Raw genomic sequence first — 12,643 nt, forward strand, 5'->3', positions numbered from 1 at the left:
AGTTCTGGGGAGGGGAGCTGAAGCAGAGCACACAGGGTCTGGTTCTGCCAACGTGGAGAGGAGGAACCCAGCACGGGCAGGCTGCACCAGGAGCCAGCAGCAGCAGCAGTGATGTATGAGCACTCTGCTGGTTTGCACAAGGCAGCGCTGCAACACTAACTCGTTTCCATGGCAACCCCAAAAAGAATTACGGCTCTAAAACTGACTGAATGGGAGCCCCATGAAAAAGTAAAGGGCAGACCATATCTTTCTAAAATATAATTTAGTACTAAGTCACCTGAACAGTATTAGCTAAAAGGATTTCAGCACTAGGCTTGGGAAGTGACCCATTTGGGATACGGAGTGTTAGGTTTCTCTAATGGCGTGCCTGAGATCTGCAGGGCCTGGCGGACACACCATGGTGTACAGCATAAAAGAAGAGGAAAATACCTTTATGCCTTAAATCTCCCACCAGAAAAACAAGAATCTCTTACTTCTTTACAAAAGTGCCATTTTTTTATCAGATTATTCCACTTCCCTTCACCTCTTGTGAAGACATGGGGACACAGGTTGAGTGCCTGGTACAAAAATACATGGGGAAGGAAGGAGAAATGTGGTGAAAATTAAATAATCCCTCAGGTGAGTAGGGGGAAACTTCTGTGTTCAGACTGGAGACACATCAAGTTAGACTAGGAGGCCGGAATCTGCCTCTAGCAGAATGCATTATCCTGCCCTCTGAACACTACTCAAATCTAATCCTGAAATCCGAAAACATTTCAGAAAGTTTTTAACAGAAAAAACTCCCATTAACTGCAGCCAGAGTTGAGAAAAATGCTCAGGATTTGGTAATTTCTATGAAATCAGGGCTGGGGAGAGGGAAAAGGGAGTAGTAATTTGTATATGGAAGATGATATTTTTTTGCACAGTTCAAAGAAAGAATCAAATTTATTATGGTTGAAAAGTTACGGAAAGCAGGAATCTAAATTTATTGTCATATATTTTTCTTTACAAACAAATAAAAATCATATCCCAGCAAAGTCCCACGTCCATCAGTCACAGAGAGCACTAACCAATATTTGGAAAGTGTGGTTGGAGCAATGCAGAGAGGCAGATCTGGAGCTCTCATAGACTGACAATAAACAATTGCACTGTTCAGGCTTTGCTCAGTTAAACTTCATTGTAAATTACAGAAATCAGTATTTTACTGAGAAATGTGGCCAATACAGTATTGAGAACAGTGTCATGTCATGAAAATAGGCTTCCTCTCAGGAGTGGGGGCCATTCAGCTCCTCCCAAGCCAAACATGACTGTGTGAGTTGTGCTGAAATCTGGGTGCCCCTGCTCTCTCTCCGTGGTTTACAAAAAGCAGCTGTCTGTAAAAACTCATTAAAAGTCTTGTTCAAAAAATAAGTACAAGAATTGACCTTGGTTTCTAGAAATGGCCACAGGAAGGAATTATTTCTGTGTTTGGGTAAATGAGACCTTCGATCCACAGCCCTTTTTTTCCTTTTCCCAGCAGAAACCTACAAAAACCCATTGCTTTGAGTCTTAACAACACCAGTGTCCTGATTCTCAAGAATGATGAACACTGTTAATCCCTTAGGCTGGGATTTTCAGAAGAATCTCAAAAGAAAAAGCTCAGTGAAAGAAATAAGCACTCCTGGCACCCTGGCCATCCCTGTCTGTGGGCCCCAGCAGAGGAGAAGCCCAAGGCTGGAGCTGAGTCCCCAGTGTGCAGGGTACCTTTGTCCTCTTCTGGGAACACTCTCTTAAAACACCCTATTAAGGTATAGGTTGAAACAAATCACGAGTGTGTTTAATAACGTATAAAACAGCTTAGTAAAATTGTCATGAAAATTTAAAAGCTTGGGCAAAAACCCTACACCTCTGCCATTTATACTGATGACAATGATAATGAAAAAAATAATGATGTTTTAACTCACCCATCAAAAAAATTTATTCACCCTGAGAGAGTAGAAATGTGCAAAGCTGGTGGAAAGATATACTTACCTTGAATTTATACACTGTTCCTCAGATAAAGAAATACAGGATGAGGAGTTGCCTCATTTACATTCATTCATTCAGTCACCCTTGGCCATTTTTTCAGCCAAGTGGATGCAAATTCTTTGAAGCCATTCGAGCTGGTAAGAGAGAAGCCCTAAACCTGAGCCCGTTGTCACACATCCGAGGCAGTGGTGATTCCTGTGCACCCCAACTGCCTGGGACACCCCCACTGACAGCAGCCCCCAGGCACCCACTCAGCCCATCCACTGCTTAAAGTGGGAGGGAAAGGGTCAGGACCAGAGGTAAGGAATATTTCCTTGTGAGCCTGCCTTATGTAAGTCTGCTTAACTATCTTTCTGCTTAATAGAAGATGAACAATCTGCCCTTACTTCAGTAGCCACATGGCAGATGAAACAGTAGAAATTAGATGGCAATTACTAATCTGAGAAGGCAATTCCAATGCATATGTTTCTTGCTGGTTGATGTCCAGAGAAGTTCCATGTCCTGAACTAGAGCTTTGCCATCAGTTGGGTATAAAATATATAAAAAAACCCAACCAAACGAAAAAAGAGATTATTTACCCTTGAATTCACATGTTCAAAGACCCCGAAGGAATGAAAGGCATCGGGAGAATTGAACAGTAAGGGTTGTGGTAAGGAGCTCAATTTCACAAGGAAAATGTTTCTATTTTGGAATTGTTTCATATCACAGGAGAGGCCCAAGCTGGTCAACCTGCCTGGACACAGCAGAACAGAAGTGATACTTGAGCAGCCCATAAAGAAGAAAGCTTGGCTGGATAGGGCAATTCTCTTTTTTAGGGCAAAGCACAGGCATTTGCAATCAAAGCACACACATGGGCATTCAGCCTGAGATTTACTGAAGACAGTGGTGTAATGAAAAAAGGAGAGAGCACACGCTGAGCTGTGTGTGGCTTTATTTTGTGGACAGTCACAGATTAAGGAAATGGAGGTGTGAGTGAGGACTTTTGGGAAGGTTGCTGTGCTACCAGACACATTCCTCCAAGTGTTTATGTCTGCCCCTTCCTAACTGCAGATACAGGACAATGAAACCACTCTTCTATGAACTTGTCTGGCATTAGCCCCTGACTTCACCTGGGTACGCTTCAATGTAAACAGACACACATATTTAGCATTTAGCCACATCAGGTCTAAATTCCAGCTTTTTATCCCTGTAGTATGGTGGACTTAGGCACTTTGCCACTGCAAGGAATGAGAATCCCACCAGCAAATTGCTCCTCGCAGCGCTCAGCAGCAGACCTTGTAAATGACTATGATTGAATTTATTCTAAATGAATTCAGAAGTGCGTGGGATTGTCAGACAGAGGAGCTGATCACCGTGCAGTTAATTGGGCCTGCCCTCTCAGCCCCATGCCCCGTCAGGCCAGCCAAGCAGCTGTCCCAGCAAAGGGAGCAGGGACGCCAAGGAGGCCAGAAACAAACCCTGACAAGAATTTAAATGAAACAAAAGTGCCAAACTCTTTTCTCCATTGCCTTTGTTGGGGTTAGGTCTGCAGAGACCTTGAACCAAATGCCAAACACAAAGAGAAGACCAAGCCCGATTTGTGTGGCATTTCCACTTTGCCGTCTCGGGATGCTCCTGCTCTGGGCTCTCTGGGAAGCCTGCAGGTGCTCTGTGCTGTGGAGTCACTGGCAAAATGTGCCCTGCTGTGATCCTCACAACAACAGGGCTTTGGGACCCATTTGCCCTGCTAGGAATGGGGACTGAACAGAGCAGAGCATCCTCAGCATCCCCCTCTTGTGCTCAGCTCTCCTCTCCCGTGCTGCCTGCTCACACTCTGCAAGCTGGGAAAGAGATCCCTAACCACAAATAACTCCTGCACATCCCACATAAGTGCTGGGGTGTGACAGACGGAGCAGCAGCGAGGTGTGCACAGCAGGAAGGCGTCAGGCATTTGGGAATGCTGGCTGTCAGAGAGCAGTGCTGGGGAGGGGAGCTGTGCCAGCCCCCGGTGCTTTATGTGCACGGCGCTCCTGGATGAGGCTCCCGGTAACGACCTGCCCAGCGGAGCCTTTAAAACAAATTATGGATGATAAAGCAAGAATCCAAGGTAAATTTTCAGAGCTGATGAGTGAAAAACAGCTCACATCTTTATGTGCCGGCTGAGCACATTTAGGGGAGAGCCACTGGGGTGCAATAAGCATGATTCCACACTGTGTCACTTTTAAGAGTAAAACTTCATAATCCTTGGCAACTTCTGCATCCTAAAGAGCAAGGTTTGAAAAGTTAGCACACACTGAAATGCTTCCTCCCTCCAGGAGACCATTTCTGCTCAGGTAACTCCTCCCTCGGGGGTTTGGGTGAGACACACTCACCTGCTGTGTGAGGGCAGGCAGAGCTGGGCTGGGGCAGCCGGGCCATGGAGCAGCAGTGCCTGGCTGGGCTGCCAGCCCCGCTCTGCCTCCCTGCCTTGGGGGCACCAGAAACGCAGCCCCTGGACGAGCCAGGCTCAGGAGGCTCTCTGCTTCTGATTCCTCAGGCGGGGCATTCACTGGGACCAGGATCAATTAAATATTCTAGAATTCTTAATTTTTAGGCAGCAGCTCATCCTACACTAATTAGTGCAAATGGGGGGGTGGGGAGAGGGTGGGGAAAGCAGAGTTTAAACACTACAGTGACAGATGCATTTTATAGGATCTAATGATTCACTCTGAGATGCAATCATCTTTTCAAATACTGTTACCAGCTACTGTTCAGGGGCTGCCTGTTTTCAGGGCTGTGCCCAGCACAGGGCAGATTCAAACACAATTGGAGATATTGCAAAGACTTAAATGCCTTTGATGTGGGACGTAGCTGATATGTTAAGAAATAAATCTAATTAAATTCTGCTACATGGAATATTTGTGAATACAGGTACAGGAATGTTCTGTGAGGTGACTGTGATGTTGGTTCAGACCTAGCTGCAGCAGCCTGTGGTTGCTGGTGAGCCAAAAAAAAAAGAAAAAAAAAAAAAAAAAAAAAAAGCTTTTTCATGCTTTTCATGCTTTTGGCTACCTTGTCCATCCTTGGAGATGTTACAGCAGCCATTGTGACACAGTGTGCTGAAACCCATCTCTTATACACCAGGATGCCATTATAGAGATTGTTTATGAATTTTTAAACATATTAGAGAAATCTATTATTTTCTTACCCATGTTTCACGTGTGGTTTTTTGTGGACTCTAGCAAAGAAGTCTTTAGGGAACAAAATCCAGAATTCTCAGAATAGATCTGCTCAGGAATCCAGATCTTCTTCAGTCTAGCTATCATTTTACTTTCTCTGCCTTGCCAGTATTCTGGAGGTGTTTTGGGTGCAATAGGAAACAGGTCACAATAAGGTCTGTTTCTCCAAATTACTGCACAGTACTACACCCTTTGGGTATCTCAGACACTACTAGGGCTGTCTATCAGAGTCCTTCAAAACCCAGAAAGATAATTTAGCCAGCACCTCAATTTAAGTGACAGAAAATTAATCTCTTTCATTTCATGCTTTATTAACAGGCATTCTTAGATGGCATCAGACCTCAAACATACTTAGTCCAGCTTGCTTTCTGCAGGAATAGCAAGCAAGAGGTGAGCAGAAGAGAAAGCAGGAGCCAGAGGCCATGGGTAAAATGTATCATCACATAATTCTCCTCATAATTTCCAATGGAATGACAAAGACTCAAGCAGCTCTAAGGAAAGCTAATTCACGGCTGCAAACCATCACACCACAAAAACCAGCATCCTCCCAAGGTGGAAATTCCACATCCAGAGCCTGCCTTGTTTGCTGGGTGGCAGCTGGGCCCAAAACAACCTTTGGCAAATGCAACATAATGCACTGAAGCTGGTCTTTGCTCCAGTTCCATCTGCAGTGGTGACTGATGAACGTGACAAGCAGCAGACGCTCTCCTTGCATCGTCTCGGAGTGATTTGCACACAGAGGGCACATCACTGCCTGAGCACCTCGCCTACCACTGTGGTGAATATTTATACAGATTTGTCACCATGAGCTAGCATGATGTTGCAGTAATCATTAATCTGCTATCTCGTGTTTAATTGCTCTTATCTGCTGCTGCAGAGGAAAGGAGCAGTTCATTAGGCAGCAGCAGCTCACCAGCAGCATCCCTGCTCTCGCCCTGGCCTGCAGCCGGAGGCTGCCAGACCCCACTGCCTCCCTTCTCTGGCTGGGGATCACGCTCTGGGGATCACTTGTCCAAAGATGCTGGGTTTTGGGGTGTCTGTGGCATCCCCCACGCGGGGTGGGGCTGCAGGGGCAGGGCTGTGGCTCAGGTGCAATACTGACCATACACCTCCCCAGCACTCTGGCCAAGCCTCTGGCTCCAGCCCAGCCTTGCCTTTGCCCCAGCCTGCCCAGCTCATCCCCCATGTCCCCCAGCCCTGGTTTCCCCCTCAGCCTCACGGTGCATCACCCTGACCCCTGGGGACCATGGCAAAACCCAAACCATGAGGGACTGCTGAACGAGGTTGGCTGCCAGCTCCTGCTCTTCACGCTAAGAATGTGAAGTATGTGCCTGCCAAAAATAACACCACCATCTACACAGATACAACTGCGCCACCAGGCAGGAAAAACCCAGCAGCTTCCCAGTGAGAGGTGTGGATGTGGCTCTTGTGGAACAGAAGGAGCAGAGAAATGTGATATCTACATAACTGAGTTTTCTCTGCTGCGTGCTCCAAATGACACCTTTTGCTCATATGCCCTTAGGCACAAAGAATCAGGGTGGCTGGGATGTATAAAATAACATGTTTCGTTTTGGGGTAATAATATGTCTTTCAAATGAGAATGGTCTTTTGCTGCAAGCTTTGAAGAAGCAGCCAGTGCACTTTCTAAAGCCCAAGTAGGAATTTTATGATGCAAAGGATAAATCTGTCAGTAAAGATACTCGTAAGTTAAGTAAATACAGCTGTTCTCTTATGTGAGTAGCTAGATATTACTTTCGTGGGAAAAATTGTGCCATTTCTTAATAGTGAGCAAAGAAAGGAGGAAAACCAGGGAGGTAAAAATGTGGGGAGTTTTTTTTTTACACTGTGGAGCAGTGAGCTGCAGCCAGAGGTAGAGTGGCCAGGGATGGGCTCTGGCACTCCATCACCAGCATTTGGGGTGTGTGATGGGGGGAGAGGATATGCAAGCTGTACCTCCAAAACACAGAATGTTTGCTCCATAGGAACATCAGGTCTTTGAGAGCAGCTCTTTTGCAAGTTGCTAATTCCTCAGATCTGTGGCAAATGTGGAAACACAGGTGTGGAATGAGATTCACCTGTAAGGGACAATTTAACACTGGTTTAGCTAACTAATATTTCAACAGCAGCCATGAAGACACAGCTACGTGGTCCCAACCATGATAATTTCCAAAGCTGAGAAGAAGAGAGGAAAGGGAATAACATTCAGGCTCTGCAGCTGGGAATAAGCAGCCAGAGAGGGTTCATGATGCAGCAGCACAGGAGCCTGTGCTGAAGCAGGTGTGTGGTGGAGGGACAGGCGCTCCCATGGTGGCAGCACTTGGTATATGGGTGTTGAGCTGCCCCCAGACACAGATTGGTGTGATCCATCACAAATGGGAGCTGGCAGGAGCTAGGCAAAGCTGGCATGCACACACCTCTGTGACTCTGGATGTCTCGCGTGCTTTTTAGTTCTGACAATAAGAAATCAATACTGATATTTTTGTGACAATACTATTTTGTAATTCCAGGTCCCAAATAGGACTCTTGCAGTATTATGGATGAGAAATAGAGAACTCCCAAAAAGGGAGGGACAGAACCGTGTTGCTCCAAGTGGAGGGATGTACAAAAAAGCCATACAAAAACCTTCCTGTTCAATACCAGACTGCAAGATCAGCTATAAAACTGCAGGATCAAAGGTCTGTCTAGCTCAGCATCCTGCTGCTGTCATGGGCTGATATGCGATGCTGAAGGCATCCTGCAAGGGCAGGATGGTCCTGAGTAATCTCCCTTGTGTGCTCTCCCCATTCTAGACAGTGCTCCTGACTTTCCCTGTCAGTGTTTGAGCATTTCCTGAGCCAGCAGTTGCCTTCAGCCCACAGTATGCAGCCATACCTGTACCTTTTATGCCTGTTTAAATTCCATCTGGACCCACAAACAAATGGCAGCCTGAGGGAAAGGATCCCACATTTTGGTTGTGTGTTACACCTAATGAGATGTGGAGAAGAAACCTGAGATGCAGTTTCTCCTCTGTACCAATGGCCTGTGCTCTGCATTCCCAATGATTAGTGCTTCAGCTGGGCCTGGAGGCCAGCTGGATTCTCCCAAGAGACACGGGGAGAACAGGGGAGTGTGCCCTGCTGGCTGCCCCCTACCCAGCTGCTCTCATCACCTCCTCCACGAGACAGGAGAGAAACGACGGTGAAAACTTATGGTCTGAGCTACAGAAAGGAGATTGCTTACCAATTTCATGGGCAAAACAGATTTAGCTTGGGGGAAATTAATATATTGATTGCCAGTCAAAATAGGGTTGGACAGTGAGAACCAAAGACATCAATCCCTCTTCCCAGCCTGAGCCTCACTCATCCAGAGCTGCCCTGTTCTGTGGCTGGGGAAAGCAGAGCACTGGAAAATCTCCTGAGACAGGCAGCGGAAGGAGCAGAGTTTGGGGGTTGGGTTTCCTGTGTTGGGCGTATTCTGCTTAATCTCTGAAGGTGTTTTGGTGTTTAAGGACCTCTGGCCCTCCTCTCTCTGCCCTCTCCCCCAGAGCTGACTTTGCTGACCTCCCAGCATAAACACCAGCCCTTGGATTGTCACCAGGAGGTTTTCACAGGAAAAGTCACTTTCTCTGGGACAGCATATAGGGATTTATGTTGGATTGCAAAGGAATGCTAAATTGTATCATTATAATTACAGAAACAGGCTTATTCTGTGGATTTTCCCCCTGTGCCACCATCCCCTCCCAACAAGCTCCAGCTGTCCCTCGTTCTCCCTGTGCAGGCTGCAGGAGACAACCAGGGCTGGGTGAGCTTGTGGAGAAGATTCCCAAGAATAAGGCTTTAGCACAAGTTTATTCAGGATTATTCCACCTATAATTGAATCTGCTTCAGTGCTGCAGGGTTTGTTCCTCCAGAACAACTCTGGAATAATTAAATAATAAGAGAGAGGAGAAAAAACCCTGTGGAGTTAAATAAGCTTTGAATGTGTGCTGGTTCTACAACTTTTTGCAGCCCCAGTGCTCCCTAAACTGGGGCAGCAGGCAGGACACACTCAGCCCCCACTGCTCCCAGACCCTCTGATGTACTGGTGCTTCAAAAGGAAAAGAGGAGACAATGACAAGTCACTTCCATCAGGCAGCAATTCAGTTCGTGTGGTTCTGAATTGTGTCTGCAGCAAAGAAATATCACCACAAAGAATCTTTAAGCACAACGAGGAGATGGAGAAATAATGAAACTCAAACTGATCTACTGTAACTCTTTCAAATGTGCTCTGTTAGGGAGAAGCCTAGGTAATGAATTATCATAATTTTGAAATCTGAAATTGAGCTAACTTACAAGTATTTTCTGGTTACAGTTCTTGTCAGCAAACAAATGGTAGTTAAATTCTCCAATTCCATTCCCTTCATTTGCTCAGAGGTCTTTCAACTGAACAAATTCGAGCTGGGTTGTACCTCCTGTCTGAAGCTTCCACCCAAAGATGATAATTTCTGAAGAGCTTCAGAAAAAAATCAGGATAGCAGCTTTTGAGTTATGTGAGGGAACAGAAAAAATATGCTTTTCCCATATGTTGTGATTGAAATGTTGCATTTGCATAAGTCAAAACCAGCTGTAGCTATAAAATTTTTAACTTAGCTTGATTTATTGCCCTTCTCGAGGAAGGAAAAACAACAAAAGATGTCTCAAGAATGATCCATTCAGTGGATTTTGAGTTGGGACATGAATGGTTACATCTACCATATGTGCAGCTGCAGTATTTTCTAGTGGGGTTTTCTCAAAGCTCTTCAACAAGAGTTTTAGCCTGCATGGCACACACAGATCCAGGAGTTCTAGATAAAGATGACAGCCTTAAAGGATACTCAGAATTTGTCTGCTCTTAGAAATAATATCATTGCCTACAATTGTTTATTATCAGTAGTGTTTAAATGCTGGACAGTCATTTAGCTTCAGGCTAAGATGCCACTGAAATGGACTCAAAAGTATCAGTGTGACACGTCACACACCCTGCCCCAAAGATCTTGAGTGTTAAAAGCAGATACACGGAAGGATGTGCCAAATAAGGCAAGGATGGGAAACATAACAGGGAACTCAGCACCTGAATGACACCATTTCCTGTACCATTTCAAGCAGGAACCATTTCATAATTCCTGTGAAAGGAGCATACTTTGCTCTCAGATTTTTTTTTTTGTGTTGGGTCTTGATTTTTAGTTCTCTTTACCCTAAGAAGAAAAGAGACTTCCATTATTCGTCTTAGATGCACCCTGGAATGGGTGTTCCTTTTCCCTCCTAACGTGCTGTGAGAGAAGTCACCCTGCACATAAGAGATTCTATCTTGTTCCCTGGCATTGCAGTGAGATAGGAAATAAAGCTTTGCTGCACAGCAGAGGAAATTTGGTCCTGGTGAAGCAGGAGACAAAAATTTCCATGCATTTTGGTGGGTGAGAAAATCACACAGAAATGGCTGAGTCACTTTACTCGTCTCTGTGGAGTGCTTTGAGCTCCATAAGGAGACAGGTTCATTAGTGCAACATATACATTTGTTTACCTATGCACTAAAAAGTTTCCACAGTGTTTTTCAGCTCTACCACTTGGTCTAAATAAAGATCTCATCACTGCCTCCAGACACTGTCCCACCTGTGTCCTTACAGGGCTGCAGCAAGGTGCCAGTTTGTTATCAGTAGGAGTCAAAGGTGGACACTGGCATAATGCTGGCAGTAGGGGTTAAAGAATGATACAGTCCTTGTCTGCAGGAAGATTATAGAATCACAACCTGTGCAATTTCAAAGAGGGAAGCAGCCCACACGTGGCTGCTAAAGACAATATTAGGTTAATGCTGATCTGAAGGAAGCCACACCGAGCTCCCGTGGCAGGAATGTGGTGCACTTGTCCTTGTGGTGTGTCAGGCTCTGACAGCCCTTGTCACCTTCTTGTCTCAAAGACTCTTCTGCAGATAAAACCTTGCTGAGCTTTGAAAGGCAGTTGGGGTGTGCATGGGAACGTTTGGCTGCCCACTCTGCAGTGCTCAGGGTACACAGGGCACCCACGGCTGGTCCTGGGACTGCACCCAGTGCAACTCTATCTGCTTGGCTTTCTGTTCCCCACCCCATGCTCTGCAAGTTCTGCTTTTGCTGGCAAAAGTTGTTTTCTCAGTGTCAAAAAACGAGCCAAAGTCTACAGTGTAAAATGATTTTTTTCACCTCTCTCACCTTTCTGTGGCAATTGGCAGGATTTGCAGGTTTCACATTACTTGTCAAGCTGCTTCCAGAGGCTCCAAACTCCCAGACTCTTAAAAATCAATGAGCTAGACACAGTGAAAGCTCAGGAATTTCTTGCTTCATCATGTACCACACAGTATATAATGGTTTTTAGAAGAAAGGAACCAACACAGGTATACAGAAACCTACCCAGAATTACAGCTTCTCTACATTTTGGAGTGCTGAAATTTTGGGGAACTTGACAATGTGTCTGCTTGCATTAAGGCCAGATCTCATCAACACAGAGGTTACCAGGCAGTAGGAACTGTATGTGAGGAAGAGGCAGCAAACATACTCCTAGTTTTGTAGCCTTCCTTTTTGGATCTGTGGCTTGAGTGGAAATAAGGGAATCTGACAGGAGTAAGTGTGATACCAGCAGTGCTTTGTCAGTGTAGAGGACCCACTTGTGCTGAAGAAGAGTTCTGGGGAGGATCCCAGTCACAGTGGGACTAGTGGGGAAAAAATTAAACCAAATAAAATAAAGAAACAAAATGTATTAGAAATTATATAAATATAAAAAATAATAAAAATATTAAAAATTAAAAAAAACCACTCATTATGATAACCTGTGAAATAGAGCAGAGTCTAGTCTGTTCAAAATAATATTAGATAGATTTCAAGCATGAGCTTCATAGTGAAGAAAAGTAAATGAGATTATTTGGGAGCACTGAGCCTGGTCAGATCAAGATCTCCAGGGAGATGGGGTGATGGAGGGAGCAGGTCCCCCTTGCCTGGAGACCACCCCCCTCTGTACCCACTGGAGAAGGACCTGGGGAGTTGCTGCCTACCTTTCTCTTCTGATACACTGCGAAGGGACAAGATAATCAGTGTGCAAATGATTTGGAAAAACACCCCCATGGCAGGCAGGAAAATGCTTATTCACCTGCCTAAAAAAAGAAAATCCCAGCAACCTCTTTCAACAAAATCTGTTTCCTTCTTGGTGGAGTAATGAAACACCATTTATTTACATATGGGAAGTAGCACCTTACAGTAAATGGATGGAAGTTGGGATTAATTTGAAAGTGTCACTTAGTGAAGGGCACTGGTAACATTTGTGAAACATTCCAGTTTTTGACCATCTGGCAATGTTGAGGGCTAAGCTAATGTATAAACCTTGAGAGACCCCATTTGTAGCAGGAACTGCTTTCGACTTCAAATTTTAATGGAGTGAGATCTCAAATCAATGCCACCCTAATAACGCAGAATGGATTTGGGCCAGGACACAGTGCTGTTT

General features: G+C 45.2%; 1 long non-coding RNA gene across 3 annotated transcripts in view; it reads right to left on the minus strand.

Annotated features, from left to right (window-relative positions):
* Positions 1-12,643, minus strand: part of LOC140685113 (uncharacterized) — a 255,290-nt gene that overhangs the window by 20,544 nt on the left and 222,103 nt on the right. For 2 of the 3 annotated variants that reach the window (XR_012058327.1, XR_012058328.1), the window contains exons 4-5: positions 7,137-7,258; positions 474-557 (exon numbers count right to left, since the gene is read on the minus strand). This is a non-coding gene — a long non-coding RNA (uncharacterized lncRNA). The remainder of the gene's footprint in view (positions 1-473; positions 558-7,136; positions 7,259-12,643) is intronic. The other variant, XR_012058329.1, reaches the window with a different exon arrangement.

This window comes from Taeniopygia guttata, chromosome 14 (genome assembly GCF_048771995.1).
Source record: "Taeniopygia guttata chromosome 14, bTaeGut7.mat, whole genome shotgun sequence".
Taxonomy (NCBI): domain Eukaryota; kingdom Metazoa; phylum Chordata; class Aves; order Passeriformes; family Estrildidae; genus Taeniopygia; species Taeniopygia guttata.